This window comes from Crocuta crocuta, unplaced genomic scaffold, assembly GCF_008692635.1.
Source record: "Crocuta crocuta isolate KB4526 unplaced genomic scaffold, BGI_CrCroc_1.0 scaffold222, whole genome shotgun sequence".
In the NCBI taxonomy this organism is placed as follows: domain Eukaryota; kingdom Metazoa; phylum Chordata; class Mammalia; order Carnivora; family Hyaenidae; genus Crocuta; species Crocuta crocuta.
In genome coordinates this window covers 2,362,934-2,387,576 of record NW_027528806.1, presented here as the reverse complement: position 1 = coordinate 2,387,576, position 24,643 = coordinate 2,362,934, and the positions used below count along the sequence as shown (strand labels likewise).

The following is a 24,643-nucleotide window of genomic DNA, read 5'->3' as shown; positions in this document are numbered from 1 at the left end:
GGGGGGTCACTTGGCATGGAGTGCCTGTGTAGCTAACCTTAGTTACTCAGTGTCCAGTCCTTCCAGAGTTCAAACTAATGCCACATGGCCCAATGCCCGTGCCATAAATTACATTATTAGCATGGCCCAAGATCCAAGGTATACAAAGACACTGTCATCAACCAGAATATTCCAAAGGTCTCAGAAGTTACCTCCTAGGGGTTAGTAAGAATCAGTCTTTTCCTTGGAATGTACATGGGTTGAATAAACCAAACTTGTTGTGTTAGCCCTTTATTGCAAACCAAAGTTTTAGTAATGAGTACATATGGAAGAGAAAAGAAAATAGACGTTTGAAGATATTCTGAGATGCATAACTTTTGTGAAGACTTCAGGGCTCCTATGTCCCAAGAGAAAAGAATCATGGTGAAAGGGTCACTTTGAGAATCATGGTAACCTTTCAGTGAGAGAGACCTTTAACCCAAGGAGACCCTAAAGGGAAGAAGCCAGAGCAGAAGTACTTTAAGTTTAATTTTCTACTTCCCTTCAGTCTCCTACCAGAACTTTCCATTGGCAGAAACCAGGCAGAAGCTGGTGGCAAGGGAGCCCACTGATTGTCCATATGTGTCAGTCTGGGGCAGAGGTCAGGGTAGAGAATGGTGGAGTAGACATGGAGGGGCAACAAGGAGTCACTGGGCACATATAGTGTGGCCCAACTTTAAAATGATCTAGAACATGGAAAGGGCATAGCACAGGGCTGGCTGGCTTAAATGAGTACTTACTCAGTAGACTTTCACCAGTATTTTCTTTGGGTTGCCTATCTGACTGAAGAGGTGTTCTTGGCTCATGGCTGGGTCCTGAACTAGCACTTATTGGGAGAAGCTTCATTTTCAAGGAGGAATGTTGAAGAGAAATGATTCTACTTAAAATTTTAAAAATTGTTCTTAGAAAAGAAAAAGAACTGACCACCATGGTATTTGTTGGTGTTGAGAATGTGACTCCGGTCCCTGGTGGCTGGGTCCGTAGGGCTAGAAGTAGGGATCAACATGGAGCTTGAGACAGTCGTCCCAGAGCTGTCCCTAAGAGCCCCCACCCTTTGCAGCTGCCTTCTGTGAGGGAAGCTGATTTGGATACAGAGGCAGAAGGAAGAGCCAGAAGGGAACATCCAGCAGGAGAGCATAATAGTGAACAACTGCATCCTTCCAACCAGTGCTACCTCCTCAGGCTCCCACAGTTACAAACTGGTTGACCTTGAAAAATCATCCCTCTTAGCCTTGGATTCCCTGTGACAGGGAAATGAGAACACTATTGATCATTGATCCAATGACTAAATGATGCAATAATGCATAGACTTAGTACTATGTCTAATACATAGTGCTCAGTAAAATATTAGCATCATAATCTCTGTTCTACATGGAGTGTGTTTAGAAAGACTAGGAATTTCTTTTTTCTTTTTTTTGTAAATTTATTTCTAGGAGAGAGAGAGACAGCGTGAGCAGGGGAGGGTCGGAGAGAGAGGGAGACACAGACTCTGAAACAGGCTCCAGGCTCCGAGCTGGCAGTCAGCACAGAGCCCGACGTGGGGCTCGAACCCACAAACCGCGAGATCATGACCTAAGCGAAAGTCGGATGCTTAACCAACTAAGCCACCCAGGCGCCCCAAGACTGGGAATTTCTTATCCAAGAGGTTGCTAGAGTCTTTTAGGATTTGGAGAAGTTTATTCCATACTGGATAAATTTTCTTATATATGTTCAGGAAGCTCTTCCCATTGTCTGCTTAAGGCTGTGGAGTTTTTAAGAGGCCAAGTTTACTGTCCCAGGCTCTGAAAGTATATCTGACCCTGAAATGAAAATGCTCTCCAGCTACCAAAGGAGGATTCTTTGGTGTTTTTAATTTATTCCTTANTGTCAAGTAAGAAGTTGCTGTGGTGGAGGTCAAGGCGGTTGTTTCCTGCTTTCTCCTCTAGGGTGTTGATAAGGACGATACCCATTTTTTTTTTCAAAGACAGAAGATACAGAAGAATAGAAAGGTGATGGGACCAGGGTCATGACAGAAAGTGGGACACGAAACTAGACTCCTTAATAGAGGTCTCAAGGAGGGGCAAGTATGTTATGATGGAGGAGGCAGTGAACTGAGTCTGGGATTCTGGGTTCTCTCCATAGGTCTTCTACCAACTAGCTTTGAGACCTTAGGTAAGTGTGTAGGGATGGTGGGGTGAGGGTTGGGGGGAGGCTAGCTGCAGCTGCCTATGCTAACTTATTAGGAGTGAATCTCTGAAACATTTCATTTGATCCACCTGAGCTGGTTTTATTATTCTAGAAGCCTGCAGAGGTGAAGCAGTGTTCCCGTGATGTCATGGTGATAATTGGCACAGCTGAGACTCAATCTCTCTCTTATGACTGACTCCCAGTTGGGAATGGTTTCTGTTCCAGGGCACCATTCCACTTCTGTGTGGTCAGGAGATTATTCGGATGGATGTGGTCACTTGGCATCTGGACTGAAACAGCTAAGGCTGAGGAGCTTGGAGGATGGAGAAAGGAGAAAAGGTTGAGGAACAGGTCTGTGGGATTGCTAATTGTTCTGCCTGGGTGTTCTCAAGTGTACCTGGGATAAGTTCTAATCAAGTATGATAAGACATGCAGACAGGGAAATGACTGTCATAAAGGAAGAAGTTGGCACTCACAGATCTCTAGAAACAGGGGGATCAGCACACCATGCGGGGCTGCGTAGAGAAACACCAGTGTTACTCAGGAGGCAGAGGGAGAAGAGGGGAGAATATGGCCTGAAACTTTATTGGGATTTTCAGCGGAAGGTTTGGATGAAGCATGGTAGCTACTCTGAGCAATCTTAGGATTTGGTAGCTTGAATAATTTCAACAGGCTCTGAGCCAAAGGATGGTCTCTAGTTTTCCAGGACCTGGCCCCGGGTGACTTCCAGGCAATACTGTCTTGATGTATGAGAGTTTAACAAAGGAGGTAGTTGGGGTGTGAAACTCTGGATTGGTTGCTTTGTATATCAAAGGCACACTCTCGGGGGAGTTGTTTGCTATTTCTAGGAATTGGCTAACCTTGGAAGGGTCAGTCTCTCTGGGATCAAGGCCCCAAATGCCAGAGCATCAAGAATACAGAAAATAAGGAAACAGTAGTCAGTGTACTGGGCTTCTGGAAATTTTTCCACAGCTGAGGAAGTAAATCTTCTAAACATAACTTTTTCACTAGTACACAGTCACGACTCTGAAATTCCTTTCTCTGATGGTGTAGTCATGTGTGTATTCTGGACAATGAAGGGCCAGGAGAGGAAAGACCTACCCAGAAGCCACTGAAATGTAGAAGAGATGGAGAGAAAAGGCCAGGATCCTCTGGTGGGTCTTCAAGAGAAGTGCGAAAGTGAATCAAGTAATGAAGGAGGACTCCTAGAGTCCTGGGCTCCCAGTGCTCATAACAACCAAGAAGTTAACAACACAAAAGGAGACTAGCTTGATTTTCCAAGGTTCACTCCCTAATTCTTGGGCGTAATTATAAGAAGTTTCATTGATTGAGCAGTTGCTGCCATCATGGACATTTTACCATCTACTCTCTTTTTTAATACCTACCACAGCTCTATAAAGGACAGCTGCAGGTGAGAAACCTTGATCACAGAGGCCATGTAACTTGCCCAAGGTCACCTAAATAAGAGGCAGAACCGGATTTGAACTTGGGTCTATCTGTCACCACAGTCTGTGCTCCTAAGTCCTATGCTATACTACTTCAGATCTGCCCCAGAGTTATATGTTGGTTTTTGCCATGTGGTCTGGTGCTTAATTTCACGGATGGTTTTCAGCTTCACAGAATACCTCCTCAGTGTAATGATAGATACCAAGAAAGAAAATATCTAGAATACCATAAGGCTTCCACCTGCCCAAACTGATAAGGAAAACAGAAGCCCCCCACTCTATCTTATAGAAGGAAACCCAATTTTATTTTTTGTTTTTTAATTAAAAAAAATTTTTTATGTCTTTTTTATTTTGAGAGACAGAGACAGAGAGTGAGTGGGGGAGGGGCAGAGAGAGGGAGACACAGAATCTGAAGCTGGATCCAGGCTCTGAGCTATCAGTGCAGAGCCTGATGTGGGGCTGGAACCCACAGACTGTGAGATCATGACCTGAGCCAAAGTCGGATGCTTAACCAACTGAGCCACCCAGGCGCCCCAAGGAAACCCAATTTTAATGTAAAATCCTTTTTGCTACACATATCTAGCCAGAACTTTAGGACTAGAAGCACTTTGAGATTAAGTATCAAGGAACTTAACGTGTTTTGAATGTTCTTGAGATCTTCCTTTTCACTCTGTAACTGGCTGACAGTTTCCTTCAACACTAAAATTTTCCACATACCTATGTAGGTTTTGTGCTATAAAATGGTGAATACAAATTAGGGTTTTGTGGAGACCCCAGTGTAACTCTGCAAACAGCTCCCTCAACTGTATATCCCTCTTATTCATAAGCATAAGATTTCAGGTGTCCACATATGACCATCACACTCACCCTGCCGCTATGATACGTTGGTTGTCCATAACTATTGCTTGGAATTTTAATATGAGGCACTCTTTTGGGCAATCCATTCTGCTCCTTCCCTTGAATTTGATTTTGAATTCAAAACTACCTTAGATGATGTTATGGTTTGAAGTGTGTCTTCCAGCCACCACCTCCGCCCACCCCCCACCACTGCCAAATTCGTATTTTGAAGTCTTAAGCCCCCAGTACCTCAGAATGTGGCCTAATTTGGAAGTGGTGCCATTGCAGATATAATTAGTTAAAATGAGGTCATACTGGAGTAGAGTGGGCCCCTAATCCTAAACGACTGGTGTCCTACAGCAAATTTGGACACAGACATGCACACAGAGAGAACACCAAGTAAAGACTGTAGTTATGCTGCCACAAGCCAAGGAACTATCAGAAGCCAGGAAAGAGGCCTGGAACAGATCCTCCTTTAGTACCTCAGAGGGAGCACAGCTCTGACTCTCTGACTCTTAGACTCCAGAACTGTAAGACAGACTACAGAGCGTGGTGGATGTGTTTGGAAGAAGACACTGAAAATTGTGGGTGTGTTAAGTGTGGGAGGAGCAGGTGCAAAATGTGGAAGATGAGGTCATGGTTTGCTTATTTAAAAAATTAGCTTAGGGTCAATCTGTAAACTCCATCCCTAAGTAAAAAGCAAAGAATTCATAGCTGTGGCTTTAACACCCTTCTGCACCCCAGAACCAGTTCCAAAGGTAAACCTATGACTGGTCCAAAATTACAAAACCAATTTTGCTTTCTTACTGGGTGATATTCCTCAGGTCTCCACTTTGCTCCATGCTGCCTCCCCACTTAACCCCCCACCTACCACCATCTCCCCCAAGCCCCCCTTCCCTCTAGCTCTGGGAGCCCCTTATTCTTTTGTGTGGTACCAGCCCCTCTTGCAGGCATAACTGGTAACACACAAAGGATAGTTTTTGTTTGCAAGCTCTATCATACCTACTCCAGAGAAGGTGGGATTTTCCAGAATGTTCTATTTTGTTTCGTGGAGAGAGAAATGAGAAGGTTTTTTAGATTATTTTCTACAAGGAATACTTTGTAACCCCAGTCCCTCCCTCCCTCAGCTAGCTTTCTATAAGTAAACCAGATCTGTTCCCTGGGGACAGATTGTTCCAAATCGGTAACAAAAATATGGAACTAATTAAAACATAACCCACACAACAAAACAAATAGCCTTTTCTGAAAAGTAAAAGGGCCCATGTTTCACTTAAAATGTATTTTTTCAGGATGTGAACCATGACTGGACTTTTTTGTACGTTAATAAACATGAGAGGAGCATAGTGCAAGGAACATGGGCCCCAGAGAGAAGGATCTGGCTTCCAGGCCTGCTTATTGGCTGTGTGACTTAGGGCGAGTTGTCTCAGCCACAGAACGTTGATGCTATTTCCCCAGTAGGGTCATTTAGTGGATTAGATAAGATGATTTAGTTACTCTACTAAATAGACATTTGGCACGTGGTAGGTGTTCAGTCAAAGCTAACTTTTAATGCCCATCCTGGTCATCCTCAGGCAGCCTGAACCCAGAGCACAGCATGCAACTGAGAAAAAGCCTGTGAGTTGGAGGGACAGAGGAGAGCCCCAAACTCTAGCAGTGCACGCAGCAGGATAAAGAATAACCTTCAGCCCAGAAACCAGGATGATATCAAATACTGAGCAACTGGTACGGCATGGGTACCACCCCACTGGAAAGGACACCGCCGCATTCAACAACAGGGTCCTGGAGCTCATAGAACCAGACTGCACCTTGGAGTTACTGGCATGTGAGAAGCCTGTGTGATCCCAGGAGACAGGCCAGGGTACTGAACTGGCAGGAGGGCCCAAGGGCTCAGGGCAGTCGGCCAACTAGCATATAGCAACGTTACATTACAGACTGGGTGGACTAGCTGAATATCAGCCCTGACCATAAGTAACCTTCAGCACAGTACCCCCTGCCTTTAAATTGTGTGTAAAATTAAATTTAGGGTTGTTACAAGCTGAGACTCTGGTTACCCATAGCAACCTTGAGTTCTCTCTAGGTTATAGCAGATTTTAAACAGAGTGTCAAATGCTGCTAGAAGGTGTAACTTGGAGAAACGACTGCAGGTAGTGGTGTAGGAGATACAGAAAGGAAGAATTGCCAATTATACCTTTATAATATAGTCTCTGGGGCCATTTAGCATAAGCGTCCTGCCTCCCTGAATATGCCCAAAGGCACCGGTGCTCTATTCAGGACTGTATATATAGTAAGAGGTGGCATCATGATGACCTAGAGACATTCAGGCAAGGTTAAATTATATTCAGCTTGCTGTTTAAGAAGCCCGAGAAGCGTGTAATACACTTTAGAGAGATTTCCATTACAGAAGGTTAAAAGGAAAACAAGTTTCAGCATTTAAAATTTAATTATCTGGAAAACTCGTCATGTGGAACAGCCCATTCCCCAAGGATGCCATGGAAATGAAGCATTGCAGGACCTTATGTTTGTGCCCACTTCATTCCCAGCCTACTATCCCCACATGCTATTTCATTCCATGACTAGTTTCTGGAAGGAATCCCAGAGTTCACCCACACCCAACCAAGGAGGAAACTGAGGCTCTAGTGCATGGTTTCCCTGAGTCAAGGACCTTCGTAAGAGCAAGAACTAGAATTCAACACCTCTGACTCAAATTCTAGAACTTTTCTTCAACACTACAAACAGTAACTAATGAAATTCAATTTTTTTTTTACAACTTACTGTTGACAGTAGAAACAAATTGAAAATCAAGTTTTTCTATATATCTCTATACCCATTTTCTAAATGGATGGTAATTACATCTAGAACCTTCCTTCTCAACAAGAGTTTAACTCCTAGCAGCTTCACAAATGTGTTGATGGCCAGCCATTGGACTGGACAGTGGGACCTTGTGTTCCCTCAGGTCTTCAGAGCACTTTTTGGGCCAGGCTGTGGAGAATGTTCCGCTATTGTCTGCCATCTTGTGGCTGAAGTTGAGCACAATGCTTGGAGTTTCAGTCAACTTTATTCATTAGGTTGTGTGGGTTTCTCATCTCTGCTGTCAGGATGGTGTTTTCGACCTCTGGAGCTCTCTAGCAGGGCAGCATCTAAGCCACTGCTGAGCAGCGAGCGATACCATCACCATCTCCCTCCACTTGGCGCCTGGTGTCCTCATACTGTCCCCAGGAGGTGCCCATCCCAGTTCCCCCCATGGCGTCCCCTGCTAAACACTTCCAGCCCTATCCCTCAGGTCACCACCCACAGGCAGATGAGTCGTGATCTGAGTAGTAACCCACTGTGCTAGGCTCTTCCTGATGGATGGCAGAGGAAGTTGGCTTTCCCCAGTCTAACTCAATCTCCTGAAATCAGAAAGCCTCAAGGAAAGTGAATAGCAGGGCCGTGTCAAACACTACACTGGCCGATGGGGTGGCTTTTTTTTTTTTTTTAAGAAAACTGGCAACTTTGGCACATCCTCAATCACAGCCCACAAGTAATGTCCAGAGCCGCTTGAAGAACAGCTTTTCAGGGTCTACTTGTCCTTGTGACAGAAAAGATTACACAAAAGGAGGCACTTTCCATGATTTAAAGGGGTTCAGGTTGCAGAGCACCATCCAGAGATGCTCTTTGATGTCATCCCAGTGCCCCGTTTCTCCTCCAGCACCCCCATCAGAAGCACCACTGGGTGACTGACTCCAGCCCTGGGGGATGGAAAACCCAAATCTCCCCCTTACGACACTGGCTTTGAAACTTCTACCGTTACTTTGGGGAATTGTTGTCATTGTAAACCATAAAGAAAAAAAAAAAGACAAAAACATTTTAGTGTGATTATAGTGTTACTGGCCTGACTCATGCCCTTCTCCTCTTCATGGGCACTCCCAAGCCATTTTCAGCCATTTCTTGACTTCTACTCATTTTTTAATGTCCAGGTATTAAATAGGTAATAAACATTCTTATTCTCTCATTTTGAGCACTCGAGGCCCTTAAATGACTGTTGAGGCTTTCTTTTCCAAAAGGTCATTGAATTCCAAGCTTTGGCATCTGTTTTGGCCCTGGTCCCTCTCAGTCTTGTGACACAGATTCAGGTAACTGCATGGCCTGGCTCAGCTGTTCATAATCAACCTGTTGGCCGAGCATAGAGGTTAAAAGGCTTGAATTCCTGTCTTTTGGTGTTTACCTATGCATTGCTGCCTCCTCCTGGAAGGGAATAAAATCTGATATTTTCAGGACCCAAGTACATATATGTATCTCTCTGGTACAATTTATAATAAAACGTGGGTTTTAACAGTGATAGAGATTTTTTCCCATGGGATTCTTCTTTGAAATGTGACCTTCCTCCAAAGATTTTGAGGGGTGAGTTTATTATACTATTTTTAAAACAATTGTGGAGATGTGACTACTAGTGGCTTCTTGGATGACCAGGTTTATCTGTGTTGAAATTTTACAAAGCAACATGCAAAGATGTGAGTATCCAAGTTCTTTGCATCTCAGAGCCACAGAAACCAAATGCAGGGATATCAGCAATGATCTAATTCCTGACTCACACCATGTTTACCTTGTTCAGAACTCTTTCTTCACCGGAGAAAGCATGATTCTATCATTTATAACGTCTCCTAGACTTAAATTTAGCCCATTTCCTTTTGGGGGGGGAGGGGGGGAAGGGAGCCAGAGGGCTAGGCAGTTTCCATAGCTGAAGTGCATGTGTGTTTGTTCAGTCCTTAGGCTGGCCTTGAAGGTTAGTCCATTTACACTGGGCAGAGATTTACTAAGAAACTTTTGACTTTTGCGATCACAGATATATTTTCACAAATGTCTCTGAGGGAGACCCATCTGTTCTGGGGAGAAGAAGGAGTGGGCGTCCTTCTTAAAAATCCAGCCTCTGTTAAATACAGGTCTCTGTCAAATTGCATGGCAAGTCTTGAGGTTTTCTTTCTGACTCAAGGGCTTTATTTAGTCCAGATGTCCATTCCTGTGAAGTCCTTGTCTGACCCAGCAGAATAAGCAGAGAAGACTTAAACGACAGTCTCTAGAAATGGTTCATGCTTTAGATGCTCCATTGTCCAGCCCAGGAAGATCCATGAAATAAATGAAAAACTTATTCGCATCCGAAGATACACTTTTTATCTTAAAAAAATAAGAAATTGAGCTTAACTAACATTTTAATATGGTTGACACTGGCATCCTCACTTAACTTGTGTATCAGGCCCTATGTCCTGTGTGGTAGATATGTGATTTGTCCTGAGGGAAGAAAGGATGATTCACAGAGACCCTCACCCCTGCCCCCGATTAATTCACTTTTGACTTGTTTCAAGGAACTGCAGTTTATGTAAGCTCACTCAGTGAAATAGGTTTATGGGATAAATTATTTCATTTAAATTAAATTAAACTTTACCAAATGGACAGGTAAACTAAAATCCTTTGGGGGGGGAGGATTAAAAATAAAAAATAATATAATTAATGCAAGTGTAAGCCAACCTTTAAAAAATGGCTGGGTTGGCCCATCTCTTACTACTGGTGTCTGCTCAGCCACAATATATGGTCAAACCAGAGCAATCTATTCAGATTGACAAGAGGTCAGACAGAAACATAATATTTGAAGCTACAAGAGACTACGTGAAATACAAGTTTTTTAGCCCCTATCATTAAAGAATATCCTCACCGTAAGCATAGATTGTGCCTTGAGAAAATACTTAATGATGGTTGAAGCCATCATAATTAGGAAGATATTTAAAATCTAAACATCCACAGCATAAATACAAATAGTTTTAAATGTTTTAGCAATGTTTAAAATGATGCAATACTAAATCTTATCTGGAATTTTACTAAACTCAATATTTAAAAACCTATTTGGAATTTTTTTCTTAATTGCTTAAGGCAAAAAGTCACATCATTAGGAAAATGCTCATTCTTCCTCATGTGGTAAAAATAGCTAAAATAACCCATGGAAAACATTATAGCTACAATGCAAAATGCCTGGTTTTGTCAGCAAATTCTGTTCGAAGATGCACCGAAACATTGCTAAAATTTTAAAGAAACAGTATGCAATGTGGGAGGTTTGCTAGGCAGTTGGAGGAAAGTACTGCTGTTTCTCACATGTTCCAAATAAGGGTATTTGCTCGATTCTGTTTCAGTAATGAAATGGAACACCTACTTATTTGTGAGTCACTAAAGGAAGGAGGTACCAAAAAAGATATATTTTCAAAAGTCAATGACTTTGTTAGTTAAAATAATGCTTTATGGGAAAATTATGTAAGGTAACAGCTGCTTTGACTAGAATAAAAAAGGATTCAGAGTAAGATTACAAAAATAGGGCCAGAACATGAAATCGATTCGGTTATTGGTCCTGGGAGAGTTAAGGTAGCAAAGAAGTTAGAAGTGAAGACCAGAGACAGAAGTGCCAGAAATGCCAGGGAATGTCATCAGTATGGTTGATTTTATAAAAATAAGACCTTTAAAAGCAGTTGAATTTTTACTCTTCTCTGTAATAAGATAGGGAATAATCATGAAAATGCTTTGCCAAAAGGAAGTCTGATGTTTGTCTTGAGGCCCAGCATTTGGACTAATGGCACTGAAGGATGACTGTTTGTTTCTCTTCTACAAAAATACAAGTGTTTCAAATTAGCCCACCTTATCTATGAAGACAAGTGGCTTTCAGTGACCTGCTGTCTGGAGGCTAGGAGGCTATTTGTGCAAACCAAACACTCATAACCCGTTTCGCCAATGTAAAGATGATGTTGCAACAGTAAGAGAGTAACTGCTATTTGAAAGAAACTCATGCTTCGGAAAGAGCATTTTCAAAATGGTCTTTTGGAAATATTTCCACACGTATATGGCTTTTTATTTTTGAAAAAAAATTCTACTTGTCAACAAAATATTTCATAAGCATCTTTGAAATCTTGAGAGCAAAATTTTCTATGTTTTAAATCTACCTAAGAATTTTGGAGAACCTAGGTGTTTAAGAACTATTTTTAAAGTTAGCACCTTTCAATGACTTTCCAAGAGAGTTCAACAAAGTTGAAAATTAACACACAGTGTCAACCCAAACTTAGTACAAGTGGTGGATGGTGAGATCACCCATCCTGGTGAGATCTCTCCAGCCATGGCATCCCTTAAAGCCAACATCCATTCACTCTGAACTTCAGTGATCATATCTCAGAGCGTGAAGTCAAGTGTTAGAAAACCTTGAAGTATATATAACTATATAGCTTTCCCTAAAAAGAATATTCACTTTATATAATTTCTTTTACTAAAGGTGAAAAAAATTTCAGTATTTAGTACTTCCCGTTAAATGTAGCTTTTAAAATAATTTTTAAAATGTTTTTTATTTTATTTCTGAGAGAGAGGGAGAGAGAGAACATGAGCAGGGGAGGGTCAGAGGGAGAGGGAGACACAGAATCTGAAACAGGCTCCAGGCTCTGAGCTGGCTGTCAGCACAGAGCCCAACTTGGGGCTCAAACCCACGAACCGTGAGATCATGACCTGAGCCAAAGTTGGACGCTTAACCGACTGAGCCACCCAAGAGCCCCTTAAAATGCTTTTTAATATATGTTTTGATAATGTATATGATGTCCTGGTACAATAGTACATGTGTGCGTTAAATAAACAAACACATCTTTTGGGGGTGCATGCTCATGGTTTGTTTGTTTTTTGGTTGGTTGGTTTGTTTACTGAGAGGTGTGAGAAGTCAACATTCTAGAGCAGTCATCTTACAGAGACAGAGTTTATCTCTGTCCTGCTAAGGCAATGTCTCACTGGAGACTTGTGGGCTCTGGATGTTTTTTATCAGCCCCTTGTCCACTGTTCCCCCCCCACTTGGCTCTCCAGAAAGCTCACTTGGTATCCCCAGGCTCTGCAGGCTGGGTCCCTTTCCTAAGCTCTCCTAGTTCCTCTTCACTGTCTTCCTGGGTCCGAACCTGAGTCACGCCAGGGTGTGTCCTGACCAGCCACCCCACCGAGCAAGGACACCCTAGCTCCTCTCCCCTCATTCCTTCTACTCACTGCTTCCTCCTCCATGGACCATTGGTGAGCTCTCTTTGGCCCACGACTCTTCTGTTTATTCATTTCAGAGCAACATATTTCTGAAGCTATTACTTAATTCCTCTGGCACCCAGTCCCTCCCCTATACTAACCTTTATTTATTTCAGTGGTAATATTAAAACACTGAAATAGCATTTTAAAGGAATGACTTGCAATTCTACTGCACCAATTCTCAGTTAATTTGATTTTTCTGTGTTAACATCTAATCTGTGACCATGCAAATATAGCCCCACCACACCAACTCAACAGATTTGTCTGTTTCCCTCTTACCCATGTTTGTCTGCAGTATATTTTTCAGACCACCTTTCTTAAGTATTTCCACTTTAGAGGAATGTGTACATGTGGGGAAGCATCCAATAGAAGAGAAAGACAGTGGATGATAAATCTCCCCACTTCGGACCCCATTCTCTAGTTACTGTCACCAGCTGCACCCCAGGGCCTCAGTCTTTTATCAGCTTGGGGGTATCTTTGTTAGAATTCTATAAGCAAAGTAAGTTCTCTGTTTCACTTTAAAAAAAAAAAAAGTTTATTTATTTTGAGAGAGAGAGAGAGAGCAGGGAAGGGTCAGAGAGAGTGAGAGAAAATCCTAGGCAGGCTCCACACTGTCAGTGTAGAGCTTCATGTAGGGCTCGAACTCACAAACTGAGAGATCATGACATGAGACAAAATCAAGAGTCAGATGCTCAACCGACTGACCCCCCAGGCATCCCTCTATTTCACTTTTATATAGATAGGGACACACTGTTCATTCCATTCTGCACCTTAACTTTTTTGTGTTCTTAAGAATCTTAGAGACTGCTTCAAATCAGAACATGTCACATTCATTCCTTTTAACAGCTGTATAATATTCCACCAAAGGGTTCTACTATGATGTATTTAATTGGTCATCAATTGATTAGTCTTTTCATTGTACAGTCTTTTGTTTGTGTCAATAATACTGCAATAAATTTTATGTTGATGTGTCTTTATGTATTGTACATTAAGGTACATGTACATTATTGTGAAAAATAAATTCCTAGAAGTGTAATCCTCAAACAAATCACATTTAAAACTTTTTAGTCATCTTGCAAATTGCTTCACCCAAGAGGTTATACTAATTTGTATACCCCTTGACAATATATAAAAGTGCTATTTTCCCCCTCAGCTTTCCTAATACCATAGGAATACTTTTCAAATATTGAGTCATACTTCATACAGAAGTCTGTTTTATCCTTCTCATTTAGTACATTTAAACATGTTCCACCTTATTAAATAGTCTTGAGAAGCACAATCATCAATGATAATTTAGGTAAGAATGTTTTTTCTGTTCTCAGTTTTTCAATATACTATTCATAACATTGTATTGTATTAAAAATGCTATGCATAACACTGTATTGAAAATGCTTGTGACCGTGACTTTTTTTCCTTTTGAATCATGCTCTTAAAGCAGATTTCCTGCATTGAAGGGACTATGCTGAAGGACATTTTGCCAAATCACTGTGTCACCAAAGATATATGAGTGTCAGTATACTAGGACTACTTCATGATTGGGTATTGTAATTTAAATTCATAATTATGTTTAATAGAAACATAGCTCACTTTTATCATGTTAATTTCCATTTATTTGATCAGGGAGTTTAACCATTTTTACCTAGGTTTGTTTGTTTCTATTGTATTTTCACCTGCTGCCTAAATGATCTATTCACATCTTTTGTCCACTGTCTGTTGGGTCCTAATTCTCAGCACTGGAGTATGTATTTAGATGTTAAAGATCTTAATCCTTTTACCCTGTGTGGTTAAAATTTCCTTGAGTCTTTGGGTGCCTGAATGGCTTAGTCAGTTAAGCATCCAACTCTCAATTTCTGCTCAGGTCATGATCTCACGGTTCTTTGTGAGTTCAAGCCCCATATTGGGCTTTGCACTGAGAGTGTGGAGCCTGCTTGGGATTCTCTCTCTTCCTGTGTCTCTTCCCCTTTTCCCCTCAACTCCACCCCCACTCATGCTCTCTCTCTAAAAAATAAACATTTCTTAAAAATTCCCCTAAGCCTAGTAAGAGATTATTGCCATGACTGCATAGAAGTTTAACTGCATCTATGGATGAGTCTGAGGTTTTTTTCTTTTTACATCTTTTCAAATCTTAGAACATTGCCATTTTTCCAAAGGCAGAACCTTTCTTTTACAAAGCTTCATCATCATATTCTAAATTTATCTTTATAATTTAAATTTTAATTTAGGTGGCATTGATTTTGATGTATAGTAAAAACTTTTATCTAATTTTTTCTAAATTGTGTAATTATCCAAACATTTTTTTAAGTTTATTTATTTTTGAGGAGGTCAGGGAGAGAAGGAGAGAGAGAGAATCCCAAACAACTGCACCGCAATGCAGAGCCTGATGCGGGCCTCTAACTCAAAAACTGTGAGATCATGACCTGAGCTGAAACCAAAAATCAGACACTCAACTGACTGAGCCACCCAAGTGCCCCCAATTTTGCTAAATTAATTTGTAAAGCTTGATTTATTGGATATACCCACATATACATACCCACATCTCTATTTTAGGGTGTTCTGTTTTTGTTCTGATCTATATGTCTATTTTTATGCTCATGACACAGTATTTTGATCATGTTATAACATCTAATAGTGCTAGTCACCTCCTCTGTCAGTGCTAAAATTTCTTCTGATATTTGAAATTCTTACCCATTAATTTTCCCAAATTATCTTGACTCATGGTGCTGAGTTTCTAAGGGGAAACTCTGTCTTTTCCAGTGTGGCCCATCTGTCCTTCAGCACTCACTGCACGTTCCCCTCCATGAAATCTTTCCCTCTCCCCACGTCTGGGAATAGCTCTGACCTACACACACACAATCCATTTCCATGGGTACAGTAGGCAGGATTCTAAGATGCCGTTCTGGATTCCACATGTTCCTACCTTGTCCACAACCTCATAACCCCCAGGACTGTGAGTGTGAGGACTTCTACTTTCCATGATCAGGTTATGTCATAAGACACAGCTGACTGTAAGAAAGGGATATTGTCCAGGTAGATCTGGCCTAATCACATGAGCCCTTTAGAAGAAGAAAATTTCCTCTGGCTGATGGCAGAAGGGGCAGTCAGGGAGACATGCTCCGTCTGACCTGGAGAAAAGCAAATACCCATGTTGTGAACCAGGCAACAGAAAGGCGCAACTTCTACAGAGCTGAAACCAGTCTCTAGTGGACATTAGCAGGACGATAGACCTCAGTCCTGCAACGGCAGCAAACTGAGCTCTGCCAAAAGCCAGTGAGCTTGGTTGGAAGAGGTCCCTGAGCCTCGGATGAGCCTGTTGACAGCCCAGCTGATGCTTGATGTCAATCTCATGAAGCACTGAGCAGGGAGCCCCGCCACGCTCTCCTGTCCATCTGCCCTGCAGAACCGGAAGCTAACAAATGTGTGTTGCTCCAAAGCCTCTACATTTGTAGTAATTTGTTACACAGCAGGAGAAAACTAATACAGTGGCAACACACGATTTAGTACTTAATCACTTTCGCATCATTTACTAATCACATGGAAATCTTGTTTCCCCCAATCAGATTATAAACTCTCTAAGACTGAGACCAATTCTGGTGCTGCTTCTGCATCAGCCGTGTTACCTACCTTGCCCCTCCGGGCTGCCCGGGGAGGCTGGGTGTGGTTGGTGGTTCGCACCCAGCTTTAGGATCATACTACCTTGGCATAAATCTTGGTGCAACGTCTCCAAGCCTCAGTTCATTTATCTTTAGAATGGGGATAAAATGCATGGGACAAATTACCGGACAGCATGCAAGCACTGTTACCAGCAGCTACTTTTGAAGGTGGGGGATGGTAACAGGACCAAACCATATAGGATTTCTGTGAGGATTAAATGAGAGGGTGCTTATAAAGCCCTTAGTGGCGGGTGAGGTATGTGGCAAACTCTATAAAAAGAAGCTCATTGCTATTAGAAAAACGGACTCTTTGAAATGTTTTCCACAGTTCTGTATGTTTTGCACTGTGTTACTCTGACCCTACTTCCCTTCCCCTACACACACAGACACACACACACATCCCTACCTCCTCCCACTGGCTATCCAGCAGGGATGGATAAACTGAGTCCAGCCACTAAACTTGACTACGGTAATCAGTTTTGTCTCCTGGGAATTTGGAATCAAGCCAGTGAGAGACCAAGCTGCCTAGCTCCTTAGATGAGCCGAAAGGTCAAGCAGGGTCAGGTCAGGAATCATGTCCTGAGAAAGCCAGAGCCACATGCCTGAAGGAAGGAAAAAGCTGTCCCTTTAGAGGAACGCAGAGTGGACATGCATAAAGGGACAGGGCTGGGAGACAGTGTCCCCAGAGAGAGAGGGATGGGTCAGGAGTTTCCGGGGGCTTGGGGGGGCTTGCGGTTCCCAGCACCAGTTCCCACGGCGCCTCACTGGACTTATGTTTCCAGATTTCCGTGTCCTTGTTTGTATCCCTTGCGAGCAAATATGCCCTGGCCAAAAGGCTGAGGTGGGTGACAAATCAGTCAGGTTCTAATAAGTCCCAAGACACCATGCTGGAGTGCTGACTCTGTGTAAATACAAAAGAAAATTAAATTGTGTTTCTCTTTGGTCTTTTTCCAGACTTCCAATAGTCCATGCAGTTGAATTCCCAGTGGCCTCTGGAGGGCACTATTCAATTAAGTTTATTCCATAGTAATGCACACTGCAGAGAGAGCAGTTAAGAAAAGGGTGTTTAAAATAATAGTTGCCGTTTCCTGAGTACCTACAACTTGCTAGCCACTGTGCTGGTTGTTTTATGTAAATTGTATCTTAGACAATCGCAATTCTTTTCTTGGATTGTAGATTACTCTGTAGCATTGTAACTTGTTTCTCCAAGGATGTTATTAAAAGCACAATGAAAGCATCTTTTTCTCTTTTAATGAAGTTACAGCTTTTGATGGGAACCAGATCAGGTTCAGTCAGCCCTTCTCTACTTTATGCACTTGGACATAGTTTGCATTTTTATGGGCAGGTACTCCTTTTTAATTAAAAAAAGAAAGCATTAAACATGGCAGCATTATTAAACAGGGAAAATATTTGGTTGACATGGGTATAACTTACCTGTGTCAGGAGATAGGTATGTCTTGTCTCTTACCTTTTAACACCATTCCCCCTAGATAATTATGCTGGTTTGAAGCCAGGCTGATGGCTGGTAGCAAGTGGGAGTTGTGGTAGGGGAGAGGTTATTGCATTTTTCTACCTTGCTCAGTGCCGCCATGTTGGAAGGGTAGGCATGACATTCCAGACCTTTTCAGAGCCTCCTGAGAGGTGTGAAAACAACTACTGGCCCATCTCCATTTCTTTTCTTTCTTTCTCCCCGCCCCACTATCTTTTTTTACAACATATTTGAAAAACTTATTTGTTCATTAGATGTTATCAATGTCAATAAAAATATTTATCAAATATCCATATGAGCCATATGCATTACATTTACTCTTCTCTTTTAATTCTTACAGCAACTCTGTGAGGCAAGAGGTAAGTATTATTATCTCCATTTATAGATGAAGAAATTTAGGCTGAGAAAGATTAGGTAAGCACACCTGCTAAGGAACAGAGCCTGGAATTTGAGCCCAGGTTTACCTGCCTGAGTTCTTCTTGCTATGATGCTCTGTCAGTCACTAGCCATTCCCCAAATAGCATGTCTCTTCCAATAGAGAGCATCTCCATCCCCAGTAGCATATCCACTCTCCCATAAAGAGTATATAGTAATAATTATATAAGCAGCTTCTAATCAGGACACCTCAAACTCCTTGTTCATCACTGTATACCACCCCACTCTACTGTAGATGAAAGAATCAGAAGTCAGGAAAGCTGGTTCTTTTTTTTTTTTTTTTAAGTTTTTTAATGTTTATTTTTGAGAGAGAGAAAACAGAGCATGAGTGGGGGAGGGCAGAGAGAGAGGGAGACCCAGAATCCAAAGCAGGCTTCAGGCTCCAAGCTGTCAGCACAGAGCCCGACCAACGAAGGGCTCTAACTCATGAACCACGAGATCATAACCTGAGCCAAAGTTGGACACTTAGCTGACTGAGCCACCCAGGTGTCTCAGGAAATCTGGTTCTACATAGCTTCTTAATCTCTCTAATTTTTTATTCATATAAAGATACCTGTTGGCCATATATTATGTTTTAGCCCTGGTTCTATTAGGGAAATACTGGTGTCGAAGACACACAGTGTCCCTGATTATACAGGGCATGCATCCATGCCTTGAAAAACTGTCTTACCCTTTGGGTAGGGTAATATGATTAATAATATGAGGGAATTTTAAAGTAAACTTTATTGTTTTTGAATAGCTTTATTGAGCTATAATTCATATACTATAAAATTCATCCTTTTAAAGTATACAAGTAAGTGGTTTTATATATTCACAGAGTATCATCAATATCTACTTTTAGAACACTTCATCATTCCAAAAGAGCCCCATTTCCATTATCAGTCAGTCATTCCTCATTTCCCCCATCTCCTAGCCTCTGGCAATCACTATTCTCTCCATCTCTATAGATTTGCCTATTCTGGGTGTTCTGGTATGTAGTCTTTGTGATTGGCTTCTTTCACTTAACATAATCCTTTCAGTGTTCATCTATGTTGTAGTATATTTCAGAGCTTCATTCTATTATATTGCCACATAGTATTCCATAGTATGGCTATAGCACATTTGTTTAACTATACATCAGTTGATGGGCATTTGGATCATTTCCATGTTTTCACTATTGCAAATAATGCTGCAAACATTGGTGTACAGGTTTTGTGTGGACATATATTTTCAGTTCTCTTGGATGTACACTTAAGAATAGAAGTGATGGTCATATGGAAACTCTATGTGTAACTTTTTGAGGAACTTCCAAATTTTCCAAAAGGGTTGTATCATTTTACTTTCCCAGCAGCAGTCAATGAAGGTTCTCATTCTGCTACATTCTCCCCGACACTTGTTATTATCTGTCTATTACAGCCATCCAAGTGGGTGCGAAGTGGCCTTTCGTTGTGGTTTCCATTTACAATCCCTGATGACTAATGATGTTGAGCACCTTTTCATGCACTTTTGGCTACTAGTATCTTTGGGGAAATGTCTATTTAAATCCTTTGTCCATTTAAAAATTCTATCAGTTGGCTTTACTTGTTATTGAGCGGCAAGTGTTGTTTATATATTCTCGATGCAAGCACATGACTTGCAAGTAGGCAGCTACAGATGTTAGACGATTCTCACTGATGTTTTCAACAAACGACCTAGGAGTAAGGCTGTTCTGAAAAATGGAAATTTTCATAGAGTTGCCAGATAGGTCAAATACTGACAGTCTTCTGGGGATAGGACTTTTATAGGTCTTCAAACTTTTCCTGATCCTCCACAGCTACGCTGCATGTTTCCACAGCTACTACAGTTGTGGTGAGCTATTGATTTTCAAGGCCGTGTGGAGCTCAGGAGAAAGGGATGGTGGTAGTGTAAGTTAAAATGCCACAAAGCTCACTATACTTACTGAGAGTCATCCATTTTTCTTGAGTAAGTGTTTCTTAGGCTCCTTCAGGTTGATTTCCAGAGTTCTGAAAACTCTGCCACATAGTATTCCATAGTATGGCTGTAGCACTTTTGTTTAACTATGCATCAGTTGATTGGGATTTGGATCATTTCCACATTTCACTAGTGCAAATAATGCTGCTGCTTTTGATAATTTTTTCCCTGGTGTTCTTATTGCTTTTATGGAAGAGTAGATTTTGCGGTGTTTTATTCTATCATTCCAGAAGTGTTTCTTCCAATAAACTTTTTTTTTTCAAATATAACATACATAAAGAAAAGGCACAAATCAAAAGTGTTCAGCTAGTGAGTTTTTATATTAACTATCACCTACATGAAGCAAAGAACTTTACGAGCACCTCAGAGCCCTCCCTCATACCCCTTGCCGGTTATTAACCACCTCCTACTTAACCAAAGTAAAGTGCTATTAATCATCACAAGGTAACTTACCTGTCTGACACCATCATGGTTTTTTCCAACAATTTGTTTTATTCTTTTTTTTATAGTTTATTTATTTTTGAAACAGAGAGAGAAAATGCATGAGTGGGGGAGGGGCAGAGAGAGAGGGAGACATAGAATCTGAAACAGCCTCCAGGCTCTGAGCTAGCTGTCAGCACAGAGCCCAACGCGGGGCTCGAACCCACAAACCACGAGATCATGACCTGAGCCAAAGTCAGATGCTTAACTTAACTGAGCCACCCAGGTGCTCCCAATCTGTTTTATTCTAATTGTTCAAGTTTCTCCCCAAACCACCCCCTTAATATATTTAATCTAGTGGCATTTTTCTTTATTTTACTTGTTAAATTAATCTTTTATTTTTTTATTTAATATAATTTATTGTCAAATTGACTTCCATACAATACCCAGTGCTCATCCCAACAAGTGCCCTCCTCAATGCCCATCACCCACTTTCCCCTCTCCCCCACCCTCCATCAACCCTCAGTTTGTTCTCTGTATTCAAGAGTCTCTTATGGTTTGCCTCCCTCCCTCTCTGTTTGTAACTTTTTTCCTCCTCCCCTTCCCCTCCCCTATGGTCTTCTGTTAAGTTTCTCAAGATCCACATATGAGTGAAAACATATGGTATCTTTTTCTGACTGATTTATTTCACTTAGCATAATACCCTCCAGTTCCATCCACGTTCCTGCAAATGGCAGGCTTTCATTCTTTCTCACTGCCAAGTAGTATTCCGTTGTATATATAAACCACATCTTCCTTATCCATTCATCAGTTGATGGACATTTAGGCTCTTTCCATAATTTTTGGCTATTGTTGAAAGCACTGCTATAAACGCTAAATTTTTCAACTTTTTATTTTTTGTAATAATTAGCCTACTTGGGGCACCTGCGTATCTCTGTTAAGTCCCTGCTGCCTTCCAAAATTCTTCTATCATCACATCAATTCTCTCATCACTAACCAGGCCCTGGAGTGTTGGCTGTAATTCTTCTCTATCCCTTTTTCCAAGAATCGCAGATGCACTTGATCACCCACATAAACGCAGAAGCTAGAATCTCTTTAGGATAAAGCTAGATGGGTTTACGTGGGACATTTGCACAGTGTCCAAATGTTCTGATTTGTACAGATTGAGGGGCAGTTTCTTGGAGGCTTTTGGGAGAAGTACTGTCCTTCCATATCCTTTCTTTGCTTTCCCTGACCAAGGCTTCTCCAGCCACTGTAGAGCTATTGTGGCACAGCTCAGACTCCATGTGTATAGTCCGAAGTTACTCCTCTTGAGAAATTCTCTCAGTGGGAAAGTAAAGGCGATGAAGGCCTTCTAGGAGCAACTTCTGAGGTGTGGGCACCCAGTCCATTTCATTGTTTTTCATTATCATGGATCATTACCCAGTAGAAAAGGAGGTGTACTCATGGAGACTGAAACAAGATGTTGTCTGTCACAGTGATATGGACATTTAAGAGTAATTGCTTGGGAAGTGAAGAGGGGTCAAAGTAGTTGACCTTAGTGGCATAAGGAGTAACCAAAGGTTGGGAAAACCTGTAAATTAAATGGAGCGCCTGGATGGCGCAGTCAGTTAAGCATTCGGCTTCAGCTTAGGTCATGATCTCACGATCTGTGAGTTTGAGCCCCATGTCGGGCTCTGTGCTGATAGCTAGATCGGAGCCTGTAGCCTGTTTCAGATTCTGTGTGTCTCCCTCTCTCTCTGACCCTCCCCTGCTCATGCTGTCTCTCTCTCAGAAATAAATAAAACATTAAAAACATTAAAAATAAAACCAGTAAGTTAAATGAAAATGTTGGGCAAAGATAAAGGACTTGAAATAACTACTAAAATGATTAAACACCAATTTTGTCTTTATAAGAAAATTTTCATCATAGAAGACAAGATTGCTTTGAAAGAGAATGGAGGTCAAATTTTACAGAATCCAAACTAACATATATACGTATTTTATATATACTGTATGTATAGTTTTATATTTCCTGTTTTATATTTCCTCTACACCGTTTTATCATGAGAGATGAATAAAATATAAGATGCAAAACAGCACAGTGCTTCCTCAAAAAATTAAACTAAATAAATTTAATTTCAAAATTAGAATTCCCTGTGACCCAGAAATTCTACTTTTAAGGTACCTACTCAAAAGAATTGAAGACAAGGACTCAGCTATTTGTACACCAATGTTTATAGCAGCGTTATTTACAATAGCCAGGAAATAGAAACAACCCAGATGTCCACTGATTAATGAATGAATAAATAAAAAATGGTATATACATGTGGTAGAATATTATTTGGCCTTAAAAAGTGTATTTATTTGCTAGGACTTCCAAGTACCACAGACTGGATGGCTTAGAGAAGAGAAATTAATTTTCTCATAATTCTGGAGGCAGGAAGTCCCAGAAATTAAGCTATGGTTTGTTTGGGTTTTTGTTTGATTGTTTGGTGTGTGTGTGTGTGTGTGTGTGTGTGTGTGTGTGGTTTCTTTTGCCAAGAGGAGAAAACACCTGGAAAAGTCTCCCTGTACCCCTTGCCTCTTTCTCTAGGGGTCCTGAGGTCTGGAGAGGAATGTGCCCAGTTAGAGTAACTGCTCCCGCCCCCAATTGCTAGCTAACCACTTATTGCCAGGTTTGAAGATACAGAATAGGATATACTTATTTGTAACTAATATACCTTTTTAGTCAAAGAAAATAATGAAGAGCTTCTGCTTAAAAAGGGTTCCTGGAATTTAGCACAGTTGTTTTCATGACAAGACCTCAGCTTAAAGACGAAGTGTCAAAGTTCCGTAAATGTGTAGACACCCTCCAAAAATGCTTTTGGACTATGCAACAGAGATAGAAGGTGAGAAATGGCTCTAAGCTGTGACTTGGTAGTGACATCTTCATGTACGTCTTTCTGCTCCCCAGAATGTTTTGGAGTACTCATGTCTGGTGATTTTTTAATTTTGGCATTTCAAGTCTAAAAGGTAGTGGGTGACCTCAGATTCTAGAGAGAATAAAAAAAGTTCTGTGACTAGGAAGTATATCTTTAAGAGGTTTATTTCATTCCGTCACTAGTTGACCTAAGTAAGGAGTCATCAAAAAGGAAAAAAAAACACCCGGAAGTCTTCAGGAATATTTGCTTTTCAGAAATGTCTGCTGGAATTTCATATCTTTTATAGACCAGTCAGGTGGACTCTGTGCTCAGTTGCTTTTGAGACGAAGAATTAGAATACTTGGTGTTATGATTTATGGCAAGACAGTTCATGTCATTTGTATGCTTGCCTCCTTCCAGTGTACATGATCTAGAGATAATACAAAAGAATGGTGGTCACTGATGTGTGTCATTGATCCAATTGTTACAAGGAAAGACCATTGCAAGTTATTATCCCTCAAATATCTTCTATACCATTCTTCTCTGTACTGCTCAATTTAATCTTTTAAAAATATTATTATTTTTTAATGTTTATTTATGAGAGAGAGACAGAGACAGAGTGTGAGTGGGGAAGGGACAGAGAGACGGGGAGACACAGAATCTGACATCGGCTATAGGCTCTGAGCTGTCAGCAGAGAGCCTGATATAGGGCTCGAACTCCCGAACCATGAGATCATGGCCTGAGCTAAAATCGGACGCTTAACTGACGGAGCCATCCCAGTACCCCCATGCTCTATTTAATATTTTTAAAGTTTATCTGCTAGCCCAAGGACCCTGCCTCACTAACCAAGTGGTAAGAGTTCATCTGGGGACAGTTACAGACACTAGCTCATCTTTTCCTTCACCAATTTTTAAAGCTGACGTTTAATGCTTCATCAACTGCATTGCAAAAACCAGAGCTTTGAGGTCTTGGGTTGAGGGGGCATCTCCAACTAGCATAGCATCTAACACATCACAAAGGTTCCTTAAATGTTTGTTGAATAAAATAAATATTCCTTCTTAAAATGGAAGTCTTGGGTTTGTGCATCTCTATCGCTAGTCCTGAGTCAGTCCCATTATTTCTGGCAGAAGTATCAGTCATTGAAAATGTAGTCTTAAACCCTGGTGGATCCAGATTTGCAATTTCCATAATTGTCCACCTAAAAATAAATGGAAGCATTATATGTTGTGCGCTTTTTAATTTGCTGTGTTTGCAAAAGGCGTTCTCTATTAGTGTTCCCAATTTACCAGTCTGAC

The 24,643-nt window shown here is 41.2% G+C and overlaps 1 protein-coding gene across 1 annotated transcript in view; it reads left to right on the top strand.

The window, feature by feature from the left end:
• Window positions 1-24,643, top strand: part of PDZD2 (PDZ domain containing 2) — a 232,776-nt gene that overhangs the window by 1,386 nt on the left and 206,747 nt on the right. The gene's annotated exons all lie outside the window — the stretch shown is intronic.